At 43.7% G+C, this 19,726-nt stretch overlaps 2 long non-coding RNA genes across 3 annotated transcripts in view; one reads left to right on the top strand and one right to left on the bottom strand.

Annotated features, from left to right (window-relative positions):
• Positions 1-12,382, bottom strand: part of LOC140104018 (uncharacterized) — a 395,139-nt gene extending 382,757 nt beyond the window's left edge. For both annotated transcript variants that reach the window (XR_011850228.1, XR_011850227.1), the window contains exon 1: positions 12,151-12,382. This is a non-coding gene — a long non-coding RNA (uncharacterized lncRNA). The remainder of the gene's footprint in view (positions 1-12,150) is intronic.
• LOC140104017 (uncharacterized) overlaps positions 1-19,726 on the top strand; it is a 156,719-nt gene that overhangs the window by 78,743 nt on the left and 58,250 nt on the right. The window contains exon 2 of the long non-coding RNA XR_011850226.1: positions 3,924-3,991. This is a non-coding gene — a long non-coding RNA (uncharacterized lncRNA). The remainder of the gene's footprint in view (positions 1-3,923; positions 3,992-19,726) is intronic.

The raw sequence follows: 19,726 nt of genomic DNA, 5'->3' as shown, positions 1-19,726 counted from the left end.
TCTATGCCGTGTACTGGGAAGTGGGAAAAATTTAAATGCAGTGAAATTGGTGAAAAAACACATTAATGCCATTTTCTACTGAGTTGTGCTTTTACGAGTTTCATTATGTGCTCCAAATGCTACCATCATGGGGATACCAAAGTTATACAGGTTTTATTGGGTTTTAATACATTGTTAAATATTGCACTAAAAAAAAGGTCTTCATTTCACCGTCTTTTGACAGTAAAGAATAGAGGATGCCAGGGCAAAACTATGTGCTTATCATGAGAATCTATGATTCTACTCTGGCTTCATGGTGCATGCTGCGTACGTATATCGCTTGTTCAATGAAGCCAGAGTGTACTTCACTGGCAGCATCAAGAGCCCTGGACCAAATTGAGTACTGACTTTTTGTTTTTATGCGGTCATGAACAGTAATCATATACAACGATTTGGAATGCTAAACCACCAGCCCATAAGGACCTGTGGATGGTAGTATCTCAAATTTAGAGGACTTTTCCCACAAAAGAAAAATCTCAGATCTCAATCCCCTAGTGATCTTTACACAATAAAGATCATTTTAACCCCTTACTTTAAAATTTTTACTCACTAGGATGGTCAGGGCAAAATACCAGGTTGTGGGTGGGAACTCTCTAAGTAGACACATTGGGGTACATTTACTTACCCAGCCGATGCGCATCCAATATCCTGCATCCGTCGCTTCCCCGCTCAGGTCCGCCGGAGTTCACCATCTTCTTCCCGGTGTATTGGTTGCGACACAATTACAATATTAAATCCTGCGCTCAGTCCGAATCAGTCGGATCGTCTGACCCCCGCCCCCCCCCATTTTAAAAGCCATTAAAGCCAGCGCCGCTACTCCAAAATCCGATCGCGTGCTACACAATCCCCTTCTAAATCCCTGTCCCAGAGACGGACATCCCGGAAAACATGAACATTCCCACAGAAATGCGTTCTGCGGATCCTTAGTAAATATGCTTCATTATGATCCATCTAGTTCTGTGGGGCGACAATGTGGTTAGATTATAAGGTACAGATATGGTACAGGTGTATATAGACTTTCATCTGGCTTCTGACATTGTACTAACACACTGACACATAGAAAAAAGAGATGAGACAGATGAGAGATGCATGAGATGCTATTACAGAGGCATGACAGGCAGACTTTACATTGTCAGCCTGCTACATCTGTGACTTATCTGCTTGTAGTTTGTAGTTTACAGCATCTCTCTGCTCACGATCTCCTGGCAGGATGTCAGTGTCTCTGAGCTCCATGCAGGGGGCGGGGCTACAGGCTCAGAGCAGAGACAGACAGAAATCTCAGCAGCACGGCGTCACACAGAAATCCAAAATGGTGGCCACCCGACCCTAAGTCATAAGTTACAGGGTTGTGTCTAAGGGCAACTGAAATTGTGTACACCAGGACTGATAGAGACAGGCTCTACTTATATCTGTGAAATGCTGTATTTTTGTTATTAACAGTGAATTAGAGAATGTTTGTTTTAATTTGTTATCCTGAGTACATATAATAAACATGTCTTAAGAAACCCCTTTAAGTTTACAACAAGATATATTTGGTGAAAACCAAAACTTTCATGTGACAGAGCTGTCCAAGATGACAGATATGAAAGAAAAATCTTCAATTTATATCCATCAACTTGGATTTTTCTTTAGTAGCACTGAGTTGTGCCCATATATACAGAATAGGAGTAATAGCACTGAGCTGTGGCAGACAGAGCTGGAAGCCTCTTATTGGGCCCCCTAAAAGTCCATAGGCCCTAAAGCCACCACACCCCCAGCCCCTCTGCCCGGGGGTGTATGCCATCTGGACCTGGTGATTTAAGTGGTTTTGAGGTTTCTTCCTAGGTTAAACTGCTGACATTCAAAAGAGAATTAACTTCATTCCCCATCATGTTGTCCACCATGGGATTTATCTTGGTAAAGACAGCTGAGAAGCAGTGCCGCACCGATCGGGGTTGGCTTGTGCCGCCTGCCGCCCGCTGCGTTCTGTATCGGAGCGCAGCTCTGATACTACTTAGTTCCATTACAGAGCAGGAAGTGACGCGCGCTGACACTTCCTGCTCTGTCACACTGATGCTTGAAGAAGCGCACAGGACGGTAAGCGTCCCAATGCTGGTAGCATAATGACGTAGTTACGCTGCCAGTGCTGGGCGCATTACTCCATGCACAGAAGAGCGAAGAAGCCAGGAGGAATGCGGAGTCTGGGGTGAGTTTTATTTTTTTTAATTTTTAATGCAGTCCACCACTTCCCCTCATGGATGGTAGAGACACAGGCCGGCTGCCGGCTGGTAAAACATAAAAGGGGTTGGCAGCCAGCTAGTTAAATATGGGAAATTATGCAGAAATACAGCATCATGGCCCTTTTAATATTTAATCTGCACTGCTGCAGCTCAAATCATTCCCCCATATGCCCCATGCCCTCCTGTTGCCCTACTAGCAGGATGGCATGGGGCATATGGGGGAGGGCAGATTAAATATAAAAGGGGCATGGTATGGCAGCAGGATGGCATAGGGAATATGGGGGAGGGCAGATTAAATATAAAAGGGGCATGGTATGGCACCAGGAGGACCTGGGGGAAAGCAGATTAAATATAAAAGGGGCATGGTATGGCACCAGGATGGCATGGGGCATACTGGGAAGGGCAGATTAAATATAAAAGGGGCATGGATGTCACCAAGAGGGCATGGGGCATATGGGGGAATGATATGAGCAGCAGGAGGGAAGATTAAAGGGGTTTTCCCAAGAAAGAAAAGTCTCACATCACAATCCCCTAGTGATGTTAACCCAATTAAGATCATTTTAACCTCTTTACAATTTTACTAGTGTTATTGCTGTTTTAGCTCCTATCTCTCTTTAGGCTACTCATTGTAAGATTCCAGGGTGTTGGTGGGGCCTCTCTAAAGAGACACTTTACTGTGGTTACATTATCAGGGTACTGGTGTATATACACTTTCATCTGGCTTCTGACATTGTACTAACACACTGACACATAGAAAGAGAGATGAGACAGTTCAAAGATGTATTCTATTACACAGAGTCTGACAGACTTTTACAATGTTACACTGTGAGCCCTGCTACATCTCACAGATATGTGCCTGCCTCCCACTTCCCCCGGATCACTTATCTCCTTTTAGCTTGAAGTTTGCAGCCTCTCTCCCTGCTCATGATCTCCTGGCAGGATGGGATCAGTGAGTGTCTCTGAGCTCCGTGCAGGGGGTGGGACTACAGACACACAGGAGAGAGAGACTGAAATCTAATTTGCACGCTGCAAATACCAATCCAAGATGGCGGCCACTTGACCCTTCTCAGCCAGTCAGATGTTACAAGATTGTATCTAGGGGCAACTGAAATTGTGTATACCAGGACTGATAGAGACAGGTTGGACTTATATCTTTGAAATGCTGCAGTTTGTTAATAAAAGTGAATTAGAGAGTGTTATTTTGCTATCATGAGTACATATAAGAAACTTGTCTTCGTCGGAATACTCATTTAAGTATAAAAAGGGGCATGATATAGCAGGATGGCATGGGGGAATTAATGTCAAGGGGGAATAATACAGTAACTGAGGTAATTATAACACGAGCACTAATCTCTGGCGTTTTCAATGGGTGTTTGCTGCATCATACAGCAAACCCAGTGGCACAGATATATCACTGCTCCAGTTTTTCTTTTCAAAAGAACTTCTTTGGAGCTTGCATGTTTATTTATGACACTTTTTTGTCATAAGAAAGTCACAAAAGGGCTGAGTGTTCTCAAACTTTATGAAGGGTACTAAATAAATGAGGCACAGGTGACCTACATTTTTGTAGGAAGGATTGGGAGTTTATGTAGGCTTATAAAAGGTGGATGATGTTTAAAGTATGATGATGTCAAAGTAATTATGTCTATTTTGCACACTTAACAGAGAGAAGATTGAATTTGTCTGGGAGGTCTGACTGGAAAGAAGAATAACTATCAATTCATCAACTGTAGGTGAGTGGATTTATTAAGTGACCGTAATGATACATCTGTATGTCATAATCTTAAGTACTTAGTAAATCCTTTTTTTATATTCTTCTAATTTGTGCGGTCGCACATCGACTGTGGGTGCTTATACGGATTAGGGTACCCACCCCAAATATGTCAAGTCTAAATGAATCCAAGCACTCCTTGGGTATAATGCCAGAAAAGTGATATTTATTTATTTACAGTGATCAGGCTGTGACGTTTCGGCTCGCCTCGGGCCTTTGTCAAACACTACAAGACATAATGAAAATTACATATAAACATGTGGGTGAAACAAGCTAGTGACCAAAATAGAACATTGGTATACAGGTAAAGATAAACCATAGTAAAGTTACCTATCAACAGTGATCAGAGTGCCTAGAACTCTGGTTTATATATGGCATGATTTATAGCCTATAGGCGGTCCGGTGCCGAAGTGTATCGCTGCTGTCCGGAGGAGAGGTAATATACGCATGTGCGAGTGTAGACGAAAGATCGCGAGGATGTGTTGCCATGCGGACCAGCGAGCGTCTGACAGGCAGGGAAGTGGGACCGGAACATCAGGTTGGAATCTAGGTGAGTATGAGTGTATGCTGTGGATGGAGATAGCGCTGGCTAGTCGTGCTAGCGCTGGCTTGTAATGTATACTGGTGTTGTGTATCGCTGGCTGATAGAGCAAACGCTCATTTGTAGGATGAGTGGACCAATGGAGTGGCCCTAAGTGGGAGAGGAGGTGGATAGAGAATGTACGTGGGATTAAGGGAAGAGTATGGGTTAGGACGAAGAGGTAGGGGGAAATGGAGGGGGGGGGGGAGTTGATGGGTAATGTGTGGGTGATCTTACCACCGGATGGATGGGATATTTCTATGGTCTCTAGGGAGAGAAAATAAGGTATATGTTAGAATAATACAACAAAAATTACACTTGCACAGTCAAATAAAGCTTGAGATTTCATAATCGCGGTTCATCCCTCTTGGTTCCAGAGTCTGTAAGGTGTGAATCCAGTAGGATTCACATTTTTTTAACAGATGAGTTCGATTTCCTCCTCTCCTTGGCCTTGGTACATGTTCCAGAACCTGAAAACGTAGCTGTGCCACGTTGTGCCGTGGAAATGAGCGGGGACTGGTAGTAATAAGTTATTAGTCCTGTTGGTAGATTTGTGTTGACCTATATGGTCACCGACCCTCTGGGTTGTCTCCCCCACATAGATAAGGCCACATGGACATTTAATAAGGTATACCACGAAATTCGTGTCACAGGTAAAGTATCCCCTTATAGGGTATGATTGTCCAGTGTGAGGGTGGTTAGAATATATTACCTTTGAGTACATTGGTACACTGTGAACACGACAGGCATGGAAACGTACCTTTCTTAGGCATATGGGGGCGCTACATTCGAGCCCATGGCCGTCCCTTGGTGTTGAAGAAAAAATTGGTCCTGGAACATGATGTAATTTAGCTCCAGAACCAAGGTAAGTAAGTCGATGTAGAAGTCAATTTTGGAAGGTTCAACTGAATGTTCTGTCAGAATTTCTCTCACTGCCTGAATTCCCTTTGTGTGTTGGATAGATGTATAGAGACTGGTCACGTCCCATGCGGACAAAGGGTGTGAAAATTTTTTCCAGAAATATTGATAATGGAGACAAGATGAAATTGGTGGAAGCTACAATGGGTCTACCGGGTGGTTTATTGAGATGTTTATGTATCTTAGGTAAACTTTAAAATACTGGTATGACAGGATGAGGATTAGTCAAGAACTGGGAGGTCGATGTGGAGATGATGCCTTTTTCTAAGTAAATGTGTAATTTGTTTTGAATCTGGGACCTAATTGGGGGGGCGGGGGGGTCACCATTCAGTTGGCGTAAGCATTCTTCCACGTAATCATGTTTGTCCATTATTACCAAGGCTCCGCCTTTGTCGGTGGGCTTGATAATAATCTCCTTGTTTTGGAGTAGTGCACGGAGGGCCTGTCTGTCAGTCCCAGACATGTTACTTTGAGTTTTGTACCAACCTTGGTTAAGGTCATGACAAAACTGATCAATGTCTTTGGTGACCATGCGGATATAGGTCTCCGCATGGCGGAGATGGCGGGGATGGACTTAGGTGGCATAAAAGTACTTTTGTTCTTTAGACCAAGTTCTTTGATATCTATCACTTGGTTAGTATTGCCCACTAATGGTTCTGATGGGGTTTGAGACTCCTGGAAATAACCTTTGAGCCTGATGGTACGGAAAAACCTCTGAAGGTCCATATCCAACTAAAATGTATCAAATTGATATGTAGGGCAAAAAGATAAGCCTTTCTGTAGTAGTTCTACCTGTGCAGGGTTCAATGAATGGTTGGATATATTGATGGTGAGGGATTGGGGGGTTAGGTCTGGTCCACCTGGGAGCGCGTTGTCATCGTGGGACCTTCTCTGGATGTCTCGCCTGCCAACCCGCCTCGTTTTCTTCCTCTTGGTCGCGACCGTTGTTCTAAAAAATGTTGTTGGCTTTGGTATGTAGAATTCTCTGGTCCTGAGTCTGAGAACGAGGACTCTCTGGATGATGATCTGTTGTAGTGAGATCCTTGTCTGGAGGAGTAGTTGTCGTGCCATTTGTAGACTCGTTTCTGTCTGTAATCTTCTGTATCCCTGAGAAACTTTTGTCTTTTGGTTGCCTCGACAAATTTACGATTTTGCTGCACCTTTCACTTTATACCCTATATGTTTGTTTACAGCCTATTAGTTGCCTAGTCTTATCTAGCAACCACCACCTTACATTGAATGCTTATTGGCCAGTTGGGTCAGGGAGCCCAGGACACATTGGTCCTGGGAGGTTCAGTGCACCTTTACCGGTGCAGGTTTTAGTGTTTTTATTTGTATTTGTGGTCTTGTTGTGATTTATATATGTATATGTATTAATAAAATTTGTGAATTTATTCCAGTCCACTATACGTATCCTCTCTTTTTCCTCTTGTTTTGACGATATTGTTCATACTTGGGATACGTGGACCATACTTCATGTATTGACATTGGTAGTGCCTGTCCCATTGCTATTTGGTCTTGACAAATTTACGATGGTCACTGAGATGTTTTGAGAGTTGTTCTTTCTGTTGCGTGAATTCTTCTGCTGCAAGTGTATCTGATAATTGTTGTTCAATTGTTGTTGCTTGTAGTTTAAGTTCTTCTATTTCTTTATTGAGTTTAGAGTTGGTGTCATAAGATCAAATGCACATTTGATGGATTCGAATTGTTTACAGTATTCGGTATTATCGTAGAATATGGTGGGTCGTAGTGGTACCCTTAGAATCCTTCTTTTTATATATTAGCAGTAGTAAATTCCTGCATTGAGTAAACTAACTGAAGTGGCGTTTGTTTTCACCCACAACAGGGTGTGTCTGCTGTCCCTAGCACTGCATTAAAAGGGGAATAATATCATGAGTGTTATTTTATGTTTATATATACTGTCCTGTCTGGGAGTTGTTATAGTCGTTTATAGTTGTCTGTCGTTTATAGGCAGTTCCTTACTTAAGAACACCCAACTTACAAATAAGGAAAAAAATTGTTTGGTGTTTCTGACAAAATATTCCTGTCTAACTGACTAACTTACAAATTCAACATGAGTACAAACCTACAGAACCTATCCTGTATATAACTCTGGGACTGCCTGTACTTCTCATGTAGCTGTAGTTTTAATATTTTGTTGTTTTATTTTTTTGAGTCACAAAGAAAGCAGGAATCACAGGAACACAGGAAACTCTCAATAGAGCTTTCTCTCAGGCTGTGAGGCACAAAGATCCGGCAGGGCGTGATGAGAGAGGCAGGTTTAAATAGCCTTATGGGAAATGGCCAGTGCCAATCAATGGACATGGGGACGTGACGCACGGAGCGAGGCCGGAACACAAGAGCGCGGACAGGTATGTGGCACTGGCGCTGTGCCTGTGGGGGCAAGGGGGAACCCACAACCTGCGATATGGGTCGCGGGACCACCCGTGACAATTTATCTTCTGAAAATTGTACTAATATCTGACACATAGAATGAGACGAGACAGATCAGAGATGATGAGATCCATGAGATGCCAATTGCACACAATGACACTGTCAGCTCTCCTACATCTCTGCTATTCCACAACACATAGATCTGCTGTGCCTTCCTGCTTTGCCTCCCCAGATAAAGAACATATCTGTCTGTACTGCAGCTTATAGTCCTCCGTACGCTGCTGCCGGCAGGAAGTCAGTGCCTTGCATCAGTGAGTGCACTCCGTCCTGGACTGCAGGGTGCGGGGCCAGAGTACAGGGAGCAGAGAAACTCAGCAGCATGGGGTCACACAAAAATCCAATATGGCTTCCCCGAGTCAGAAGTTACAGGGTCGTGCCTAGGGGCAACTGAAATTGCGTACACCAGGACTGATAGAGACAGGTTGGACGTATATGTGTGAAATGCTGTATTTTTGTTAATAACAGTGACGAGAACTTGGCCACCAATGGCCAATGAAATGCGGATCCCTTTAGGTCTATCATGTCTGATACTCTGCAGAGTTGTGTATCTTATCATAGCGGTTTATGTATGTTTATGACTTCAATCTACACACTGCATTTTTTACTACACAATGGTACCATTGCTTACATACACTTGAGTCACCATTGAAAAGGGACTAGGTTTGCTGTTCTTTATTTAATTTGTTTAGCTGTCTGGCCTATGTAATACAGTTGAGCCTGACACAGTTTAGAAAGTTCTGGTATAGACTATCAATGTATTTGATATTCCACTGTATTTTTTTTAGAGCTTTGACTACATAGGTTTATTTTTTATATATTTGCTGATTATTTACATTTGTGCAACAGCTTCTTATTTTATCCACAATAATGTCATCTTACCAACACATGAGTGGAAGATGAGCAGAAAATTCAGAAACTCCCAAAAATAAGCAGCTACTTTTCACAGGTTGCTGGTGCGGCTACTTCTGCAACTGCAGAGGCAATGGGGGTCATTTACTAAGGGCCCGATTCGCGTTTTCCCGACGTGTTAACCCGAATATTTCCGATTTGCGCCGAGTTCCCCGGGATTTTGGCGCACGCGATTGGATTGTGGCGCATCGGCGCTGGCATGCACGCAACGGAAATCGGGGGCCGTGGCCAAACAAAAACCCGACGGATTCGGAAAAACCGCCGCAATTAAAATAAAAAAAAAAAAAAAGGGTCGCGGAGCTTGCACCTACTTTCACTCGGAATAGGCCGGTGAACTTGAGTGCATATCCATGCTCTTCAGCGCAGCGCACCTGGTGGACGTCGGAGGAACTGGCTTAATGAATCCCGGACCCGAATCCACTGTAGAGAACGCGCCGCTGGATCGCGAATGGACCGGGTAAGTAAATCTGCCACACTATCTGATCAATGTGAGGAGACAAGTGAGAGACTTACCTCTTCTGCTACTGAGAGTTCTCAATCATTGCTAGGGACAGATATTACCCAAAGTGAAACAGCTACATTAATTCCTAGCTTTAACCGGTTCGTGACCACCCTGCAGCAAAGGCTTACCGGTAACACCCGCGATCGGTGCTAGCACTGATCGCGGGTGTTTTCACAGCGATGGCTGCCGGCAAAGCTGCCGGTAGCCTCAAAAAGATAGCGCCGCATGGGCGCCGCCATCTTACGTGACGTCATCGGGGGGCGGCGATCCATCTCCATAGTAGCCTCGGTCTTCCGAAGACCCGAGGCTATTTTGTTTTCACCCCTTCATTACAATGTGCTGATAGCACATTGTAATGAATGAGGAGGAAAATCCCCATATACTGCCATACTGTAGTATGGCAGTATATGATAGGATCGATCAGACAACCTAGTGTTAAAGTACCCTAGGGAGTCTGAAAAATAATAAAAATAAAAATAAAAAAAGTTTAAAAAAAAAGTATAATAAAAAAACCCTAAAATTTCAAATCACCCCCCTTTCCCTAGAACTGACATTAAATATAAATAAACAGTAAAAATCCTAAACACATTAGGTATCAACGCGTTCGAAAATGCCCGATCTATCAAAATATGATAACGGTTTTTCAATGCGTTTAACCCCGTAACAGAAAATAGCGCCCAAAGTCAAAAATGGCACTTTTTTGTCATTTTGAAAAATATAAAAAAATCTATAAAAAGTGATCAAAAGGTCGTACAGTCCTAAAAATGATATAATTGAAAATATTATCAAATTTCGCAAAAAAATTACACCACCCACAGCTCTGTACACCAAAGTATAAAAAAGTTATTAGCGCCAGAATTTGGCAAAATCAAAAAAATTATTTTTGTACAGAAGGTAGACATGTCATTTGGGGCGCTCAGTGAAAGACGTAATATCCAAGCCCACAAGAAAATGGTGCAAATGGGTTTTTTCACCACTTTCACTGCATTTGGAATTTTTTTCCCGCTTCCGAGTACATGGCATGGAATATTTAATACCATCACTATGAAGTGCAATTTGTTATGCAGAAAACAAGCCATCACACAGCTCTTTACGTGTAAAAATAAAAAAGTTATAGATTTTTGAAGGTGGGGAGTGAAAAATGGACATGAAAAAACAGGAAAGGGCCCGGTCCTTAACCGGTTAAAGAAGTGCTACCAAATACAAGTGTGAGCATGAAACTTTAGAAAGTACAGACTCTGCCACTGGTTGCATAGAGCATTCTGAAATGGGAGAACGGTATGTTACCGATAGGGGACATTTACCCATTACAATCACAGACCCCAATGTAAAAAAATGTATTCTTGCTGCAGACCTAAAGGGCCATTTCCTAGGGATGATGAAGATCATAGGTGTTTTTCGAAGAAATACTATGAACGGACTACAAAAACAGGGCATAAAATTCCAATCATGTGGCTGTGCTATTCCCCAAAATTAAATGCAGCTTATTGTGAGCTTTGCTGATTATTTGGAGATTGCTAAAAGTTGGGTTTTGAACCAGCATGGGTTAAGGGCATCCAAAAGTGGCAAAGGCTTTCAACCAAAATACAGATCCATCTGAGCCCTAAAATACAAAATGAAATTATAGATATCCTTGCAAAACAAGTTGAAGATGGCATTTTAACTGAGACTGATGCAAGCCAGAGGCACACTGCAATAAACATATAAGAAGTCTTTTCAGTTGAAGATCCTAGTGCTGCAGGACTCGAACGAGCCATTATAAATTGTGTGAAGAGTAGGGGTCTGCAGCTGTCAAAATGTCGGGGACAAGGATATGATGGTGCTGCTACAATGAGCAAAATATATACAGGGGTTCAAACTCGCATTCAAAAAAAAGAAAAAAATGCCTTGTATGTTCACAGGATGCTGTGGGCCACATACCTGAAGTTTCCTGATGTTTTGATGTGATACAAAGTTTATATGTTTGGGGGTTTTTTTGCAGTCATTTACATCTGAATCCTCTGTGACCATAAAGGGGTTGTCCGAGTTCTGAAAAAAAAACTAAAGGTGGCCAGGAGGGGGCTGCTTAAAAAAATAAAGAGCTACTTACCTTCCGGCCCCCTCCGGTGTCCAGCGGTGTTGGACTCAGCTGCCGGCCGTGTTTGTTTACATGGCGCCGGGACCGGAGCGACAGCAGCGCGGGACACCTCAGGGCGCCAGAAGGTAAGTAGATCTTTATTTTTTTAAGCAGCCCCCTCCGGCCACCTTTAGTTTTTTTTCAGAACTCTCGGACAACCTCCTTAAAAACCTTGTACATCTCGTCATGATTCATTAATTGCACTACGATTCAGTTTTTTGATGTGCTTAAGGCACTCTCAAAGGTAATTTTAACTTCCACAAAGTGTAAAGAGAAGGAAGATGCTAGGGCCCTTAGGAAAAAAAATTGAATCCTTTGAGTTTGTGTTGCAGTGACGAGCTGTGCTTGGATGAGAGATTGCAGGATCCAGAGCAGAGATTCAGAACTGCAATATTTAATGCTTCTATTTACATCACATCACAGCTATCAAGAAGATTTAGTAACATGAACATTGTTCAAAGATTTAAAATTATTCAGCCACATGTGCTAACGACTGAATCAGATGATGACCTATTACCGGCTGCTGTGCAATTTCAGCTACACTATCAGGATGATATATCCAGCGATCTGGCAGCTTATTAGTTTTTGTAGCACACTTAAAAATGAGATCTCCAAGTCCCCACAATAAAAGATTTGGCTCACCTACTTATTGTAGAGAATGCTGCTTTGTCATCTTCACTTCCGGATGTGTATACTGCCTTACAACCTTTCCTCACACTACCAGTTACAGTGGCTTCAGCACAACGATCCTTTCCTAAATTGTCTCTTATTAAAAATTATTTGAGAAACAGCATGTCTCAACAAAGGCTTTCAGACCTCGCGCTTCTGAGTATTGAAAATGACAGAGCCAGAAAACTGAACATTCCTGCTATTGTTGACAAATTTGCTGATACTAAAGCCAACTTCCGCTATGTATTTTGCGTAAGTGTAAAGTTCATTGGGCATTTGTTTTACTAACCAACTAATCCAGTTCCACAAGTCTTGACTGCCTTCTCTTTGTTAAAACGTGTTTGCTTTATATACTATAGCATGATTTCAAAATAATTACGGTAGTTGATAGTATGACATCCTATTATAATTTTGAAATGTAAAAAATTGCCTGTATAACACAGTTTTATCTCAAAAAGAAGGCAGTCTTTCAAAATGCAAAATACAGAGTACCCTCTCTAAATGCACCCTTTCCACAGTGAGAGCAAGATGTTCCGTTTGATGTGATGACCCCTTGTTGTTTAAATTTCCGTTCCTTTCGTTCATTGAAACATGATGTTTGTTGGACTTGACCAGTGCCAACAATTTATTTGAAGATTCAGTTGGATTCGGTTTTCGTTATGGTTAAGATGAAAGACTGCTGCTAATTAAAAAGACAACTTTGTTAAGTAATGGACACTTTACATCTAAACATTCTATCTAACTGTGCAGTAGACTAAAAGTTAATATACTGTTATTGCCATCTTTTCAATTACAGGTGCATATGATAACAAGGGGCCAGACAGAATATCCCTTTAATGGGAAATTTTGTTTTAGAATATTGAAACTTCTTTTTTTTTTTAAATATTCAGTGTTAAAAAAAAATAAATACTAGATAGAAGCAGATATTTTTTTTATTATTGTAATTTTTTTTCATTTTTTTTCATTTTTTTTTAACTTTAGTATTTATGTCGGTTAGCAGAAAGGGTTTTGAGGTTTTTTTTAGGTATAATTGGGGGGGGGGGGGGCATTAGGAATTTTGTCCCGGGCCAGTGGACCACTGCTGAGAAGGAAAATTCAATGGACTGGATTGGCTGCACCAATATGGCACTGTGTCCCAGTCAGGTAGCCAAACCCAAAATTAAACATCAAATCTGCTCATCTCTTCTTACCAGCTCCTCTGCAACCTCCATTATGCTTGGAGCCTGATAACAAACCCCCAGTATTATTTTATTATTCTTTTTTTACTCCACTTATCTTCGAACCATAGGAACTCTACATTTTCATCACTGTTGTCCTCTCACAGGATGGGCTTGGGGCAAGATTTCAAATATAATGAAACCCCTCCCCCTTTTTTATTTATGCAGTATGCCACCACCAGCTCTTATTTGATGTAAGCCTAGTCCATTATGGGATTATATCTGGTGAGGAGCCAACTTGGTAGCATGCATTTAACTCGCCCTTGGGGATTCATGGATCAATATTAAATTTGATATTTGCCTTAAGGGCACGCTAGAAAAATAGTATACAGTACAAAATACAAGGGTAGGACTACAAGTATCAGCAATTCTGTTAGATTGGGCCTAATCGGGATTGATAGTCCACACATTAAGATCCTTCCTGCATTTGGTGATGTTAAAGTTCCCCCAGGGAGACACAATGAACACAAAAGGTTCCCTGATTATATTAGGTGTAGACACACCCCTTCATACCCATAGGAGGAAAACCCTCCTACCTGGTATTATCTCCAGAACCTTGGAGGAGTTGTAGCTTCTCAATGGGAAGTCAATGGTCAGGTTTCATTGGATCCAGAAGAATCCCTGGATCACATTGATACCAGACATGACCTATTTACTATGCTTCCGTTCAGAGATATTTATATCTCTGTGTCCAAGAATGGAAGAGCCTAGTGAGAGTGAGGGGTATGCAATAACCTGGCTATCCCGACTCCAAAAATGTATCTGGACTTGGGCTGCGATGAATCATAACTCCATAACCAACAGTTATGGCACAATAGCAAATGGGACTGGCATGATCTTCTGTCTGAATGTGTAGGGGAACCTCTGTAACAGTAGTTGCCAACACGTCTCAGGAAATACTTTTTGGCTTAACTTCCCAGATAGTTAATGACACTCTTACCTCTTACCTTTTACTTTGTCATGTGGACCATGACCACTGGATTCTCACCAGCCCTTCTCAGTAATCAGTCAACCCAATCCACAACCTACCAAATAAAACCACTGTTCAATATGCGCAGACTTTGTGACATATTTCCCTGTCTATTCGCTTTATAATGACCCATTACCCTTTACCAGCATCTCTCTGAACATTCCTGTGCTCCCATTTCCCTTTTTTTCTGGAGCAGACGGTCGGTCCCCTGGTTGCCAGAGACCATTTCTTGCTGCAACATCACCAACCTGTTATGCGCCATATACATGTTACCATTCCTCTTTATCCTGACAGGAGAGCAGAAGTTTGAAAACTATAAGTCAACAACTATGTCCTATAACCTCAAATGCATTTACATTGATAATATGTGGATTTATAAACTAAAATTGATTCCCCTCATTAACATTAATAACATATAGACTGATACAAAAACTAAAGGAAGCAAAAAAAAAATTGACTCTAGCTGCGGTTCCACAGCCAAGCAATCCTCTTTATCATTGTGTACCATGCTTGCTCAAGGACAAACTATCAGAAAAGGTTATTTCTATCTTTGGTTTTTACTATACCATCTTTGGGACCACAACTATTGGTCTAATGAGACTTTTGTCCTGCATAAATTAAGCGGTATTCAAAACTGACCAAACATTCACCAATTAATGTCAATAAGAGGTTTGCCTAGCAATTTTACATTCTCCAACAGAATTGGATATACAGGGTGGTCTGATCGGGAGACCATGGTGGCCATTTAACTGGCCCTCGATAACCAATCCACTTTCCAGGGAACTGTTCATGTAGGAATGCTTTGACCTTTGGGTCATCTGAAGGCAATTGTCTATGCTGTGAAAATGCAAGATGTGCAGCATCTGAAACAATGGATACCGGAAGCTTGTGCTAGTATTTCTTTGGAAGTGCTGCTATCAGTGTGTCACGAGTGGGAGAAGAGGGTTGCATTGACAATCCAACACAATAGACAGCACTTTGAACACATTTGATGGTCATAAACTTGTAAATAAATCATGAAAGAATAAAGTTACATTAAAACCAAGCACACCTTTGTTTTTCTTGTGAAATTCTTAATCATTTAAATATGTTACAGGACCCTCTTCCCATTGGAAAAAAAAAAGTTGGATCCAAAAATGGCCACCATAGTTAACACCCATTCTGAAAAGTTTCCCCCTCCCACATACTAATGTGCCACAAACAGGAATTTGATATCGTCAACCATTCCCATTTTATTTAGGTGTATGCATATAAATGGCCCACCCTGTAGATGACACCATAGGTATTAAAATGATTTCATCTTTTATTCCATATACTCACAAAATATGTAAAAACAATGTACAAGTACTGAAATCAGTCGAGACATGAGGCACGCTAGACAATCAACTGCCTGACCCTGGTTTTCACCCATTCACAGCTTGGACAGGGGCCATTTAAATTCATTTATAGGTCCTAAATAGAGATGAGCGAACATACTCGTCCGAGCTTGATGCTCGTTCGAGCATTAGCGTACTCGAAACTGCTCGTTGCTCGGACGAATACTTCGCCCGCTCGAGAAAATGGCAGCTCCCGACGTTTTGCTTTTTGGCGGCCAGAAACAGAGCCAATCACAAGCCAGGAGACTCTGCACTCCACCCAGCATGACGTGGTACCCTTACACGTCGATAGCAGTGGTTGGCTGGCCAGATCAGGTGACCCTGGAATAGACTAGCCCCTGCCTGCGCTGCTCGGATCATTCTGTGTCTGGATGCCGCTAGGGAGAGAGCTGCTGCTGGTCAGGGAAAGCGTTAGGCTGTTCAATTAGAATAGTGTTAGGCAGGAGTCATTCTACAAGAACCCAACAGCCCTTCTTAGGGCTAGAATAACGTTATACTTTTTTTTTTTTTTTAGTTGCCGCTAGTACCATATTGTGAGGAATTTGCAGGGGGACTTGCTACCGTTGTGTTTAGCTCTTAGTGACACACATATCCACCTCAAACACCAAAGTGGGAAAATTTATTAGGGGTTTGATTTCAATTAAGCACAGTCTGCCATTTACTTTTTATTTTACGTTTATTTTTTCATAATTCAGCGTCATCTCATCTGGCATAGCAGTGTGCTTTCATACTTGGCTAGAAAATAGCCATAGGAGAATCCAAACGGCTTACTTACGCCTACAATAGCGTTATATATATTTTATTTCTGGTTGATCTGCTGGTGGCTGTCCTTGCTGCAGTGCATCTACTACCAAATTGTGAGGAATTTGTAGTGAGACTTGCGACCGTTGTGTTTAGCGCTTAGTGACGCACATATCCATCGCAAAGACCGAAGTGGGAAAATTTATTAGGGGGTGGATTTCAATTAGGCACAGTCTGCCATTTCCTTTTTATTTTACGTTTATTTTTTCATAACTCAGCGTCATCTCATCTGGCATAGCAGTGTGCTTTCATACTTGGCTAGAAAATAGCCAAAGGAGAATCCAAACGGCTTACTTACGCCTACAATAGCGTTATATATATTTTATTTCTGGTTGATCTGCTGGTGGCTGTCCTTGCTGCAGTGCATCTACTACCAAATTGTGAGGAATTTGTAGTGAGACTTGCGACCGTTGTGTTTAGCGCTTAGTGACGCACATATCCATCGCAAAGACCGAAGTGGGAAAATTTATTAGGGGTTGGATTTCAATTAGGCACAGTCTGCCATTTCCTTTTTATTTTACGTTTATTTTTTCATAACTCAGCGTCATCTCATCTGGCATAGCAGTGTGCTTTCATACTTGGCTAGAAAATAGCCATAGCAATAGGATAGCATCGTTTGGTTTTAAAAACTAAAAAACACAAAAAAAAACCACAAAAAAACACAAAAAAAGTAAAAAAAAAATTAAAGTTATAACTTTCATTTTCAAAATGTTTAAGCCGAGGGCTAGGGGTAGAGGACGAGGGCGGGGTTGTGGGCGTCCAACTACTGCAGGGGTCAGAGGCTGTGGTCCTGGGCGGGGTGAGACACCACCTGCTGATGAGGGAGCAGGGGAACGCCGCAGAGCTACACTCCCTAGGTTCATGTCTGAAGTTACTGGGACTCGTGGTAGAGCACTGTTGAGGCCAGAACAGTGCGAACAGGTGATGTCGTGGATTGCCGACAATGCTTCGAGCAATTTGTCCACCAGTCAGTCTTCCACGCAGTCCACCCATGTCACCGAAATCGGCACTCCTCCAGCTCCTGCACCTCAGCCTCCTCCCCCCCAGTCTGCCCCCTCCCAGGAAAATTTGGCATTTGAACCGGCATACTCTGAGGAACTGTTTTCTGGACCCTTCCCACAGTCACAAACCACTTGTCCGGTTGCTGCTGAGCAATTTTCCGATGCCCAGGTTTTCCACCAGTCGCAGTCTGTGGGTGATGATGACCTTCTTGACATAGTGGAAGAAGTGTGTAAAGAGGTGTCCGACGATGAGGAGACACGGTTGTCAGACAGTGGTGAAGTTGTTGTTAGGGCAGGAAGTCCGAGGGAAGAGCAGACTGAGGGATCGGAGGATGATGAGGTGACAGACCCGAGCTGGGTTGAGAGGCCAGGTGAACACAGTGCTTCTGAGACGGAGGAGAGTCCTCGACCAGAACAGGTTGGAACAGGCAGGGCCAGAGCAGGTGCATCAGCGCCAAATGTGTCACGTAGTGAAGCTCCCGTGGCGAGGGCTCCCGCGGCGAGGGCTAGATTTTCAGAAGTCTTGAGGTTCTTTAAGGAAACACCGGATGACCGACGGACTGTGGTGTGCAACCTTTGCCAAACCAGGAACAGCAGGGGTTCCACCACTACTAGCTTAACTACCACCAGTATGCGCAGGCATATGAATGCTAAACACCCCACTCAGTGGCACCAAGCCCGTTCACCTCCGGCCGTGCACACCACTGCTCCTTCCCCTGTGTCAGCTGATAGTCAGCCCCCTGCCCAGGACCCTGGCACAAAAACCCCATCGTCGCCTCCACGATCCTCCACAGCATCCACCAGCGTTCAGCTCTCCATACCCCAGACGCTGGAGCGGAAAGGGAAATATAGTGCAACCCACCCGCACGCCCAAGCCCTTAATGTCCACATCTCCAGATTGCTTAGCCTGGAGATGCTGCCCTATAGGCTAGTAGAGACCGAGGCCTTTCGCAACCTCATGGCGGCGGCCGCCCCTCGGTATTCGGTCCCCAGCCGCCACTACTTTTCCCGATGTGCTGTCCCAGCCCTGCACCAGCACGTGTCAGACAACATCACCCGTGCCCTGACCAACGCCGTTTCTGACAAGGTCCACCTGACCACGGACACGTGGACGAGTGCTGCCGGGCAGGGCCACTATATATCGCTGACGGCACATTGGGTTAACTTGGTGGAGGCTGGGACCGAGTCTGACCCTGCGGCTGGTCATATACTGCCGACGCCGAGGATTGCGGGGCCTACCTCGGTCCAGGTCTTTCAGGCCTACTATGCCTCCTCCTCCTCCCACCCCCCCTCCACCCCCTCCTCCGAACTGCCATCCGTGGGCATGGCGCCATCAGTCGCTACCTCTAGGCACAGCAGCAGTGCCGTCGCTAAGCGACAGCAGGCGGTGCTCAAACTGCTGAGCCTAGGCGATAAAAGGCACACCGCCCAAGAACTATTACAGGGCATCACGGCGCAGACTGATCTGTGGCTGGCACCGCTGAACCTGAAGCCAGGCATGGTTGTGTGTGACAACGGCCGTAACCTGGTGGCGGCTCTGCAACTCGGCAGACAGACACATGTGCCATGCCTGGCCCATGTGTTAAATCTGATAGTTCAGCGTTTCCTCAAGACATATCCCAATCTGTCTGATTTGCTCAAGAAGGTGCGCCGCATCTGTGCGCATTTCAGGAAGTCCAGCACAGATGCTGCCACTCTCAGGGCAGCGCAGCGCCGCCTCCAACTGCCCGCTCACCGACTGTTGTGCGACGTGCCCACGAGGTGGAATTCAACATTAACCATGTTATCCAGAGTTTACCAGCAGCGCAGAGCGATTGTAGACTGCCAGATGTCAACTTCCACCAGAACTGGTAGTCAGGTCAGTCAGCTTCCTCAAGTCTACAATGAGGAGTGGACGTGGATGTCTGATATCTGTCAGGTGCTGAGTAACTTTGAGGAGTCAACACAGATGGTCAGTGGCGATGCCGCCATCATCAGCCTCACCATCCCGCTGCTTGGCCTGTTGAAAAACTCTCTGATCAGCATGAAGTCGGAAGCTTTGCGCTCGTCACAAGAGACGGGGGAAGAAGATTCCCTTGTTGATAGCCAAAGCACCCTTAGGTCTGTTTCTCAGCGCATATCGGAGGAGGTGGAGAAGGATGAGGAGGAAGAGGAGGAGAATGTTGGCGAGACACAAGAGGGGAC

Source organism: Engystomops pustulosus, chromosome 10 (assembly GCF_040894005.1).
Source record: "Engystomops pustulosus chromosome 10, aEngPut4.maternal, whole genome shotgun sequence".
NCBI classification, from domain to species: Eukaryota; Metazoa; Chordata; class Amphibia; order Anura; family Leptodactylidae; genus Engystomops; species Engystomops pustulosus.
The sequence above is the reverse complement of the archived record's forward strand: the minus strand, read 5'-3'. Positions and strand labels throughout refer to the sequence as shown.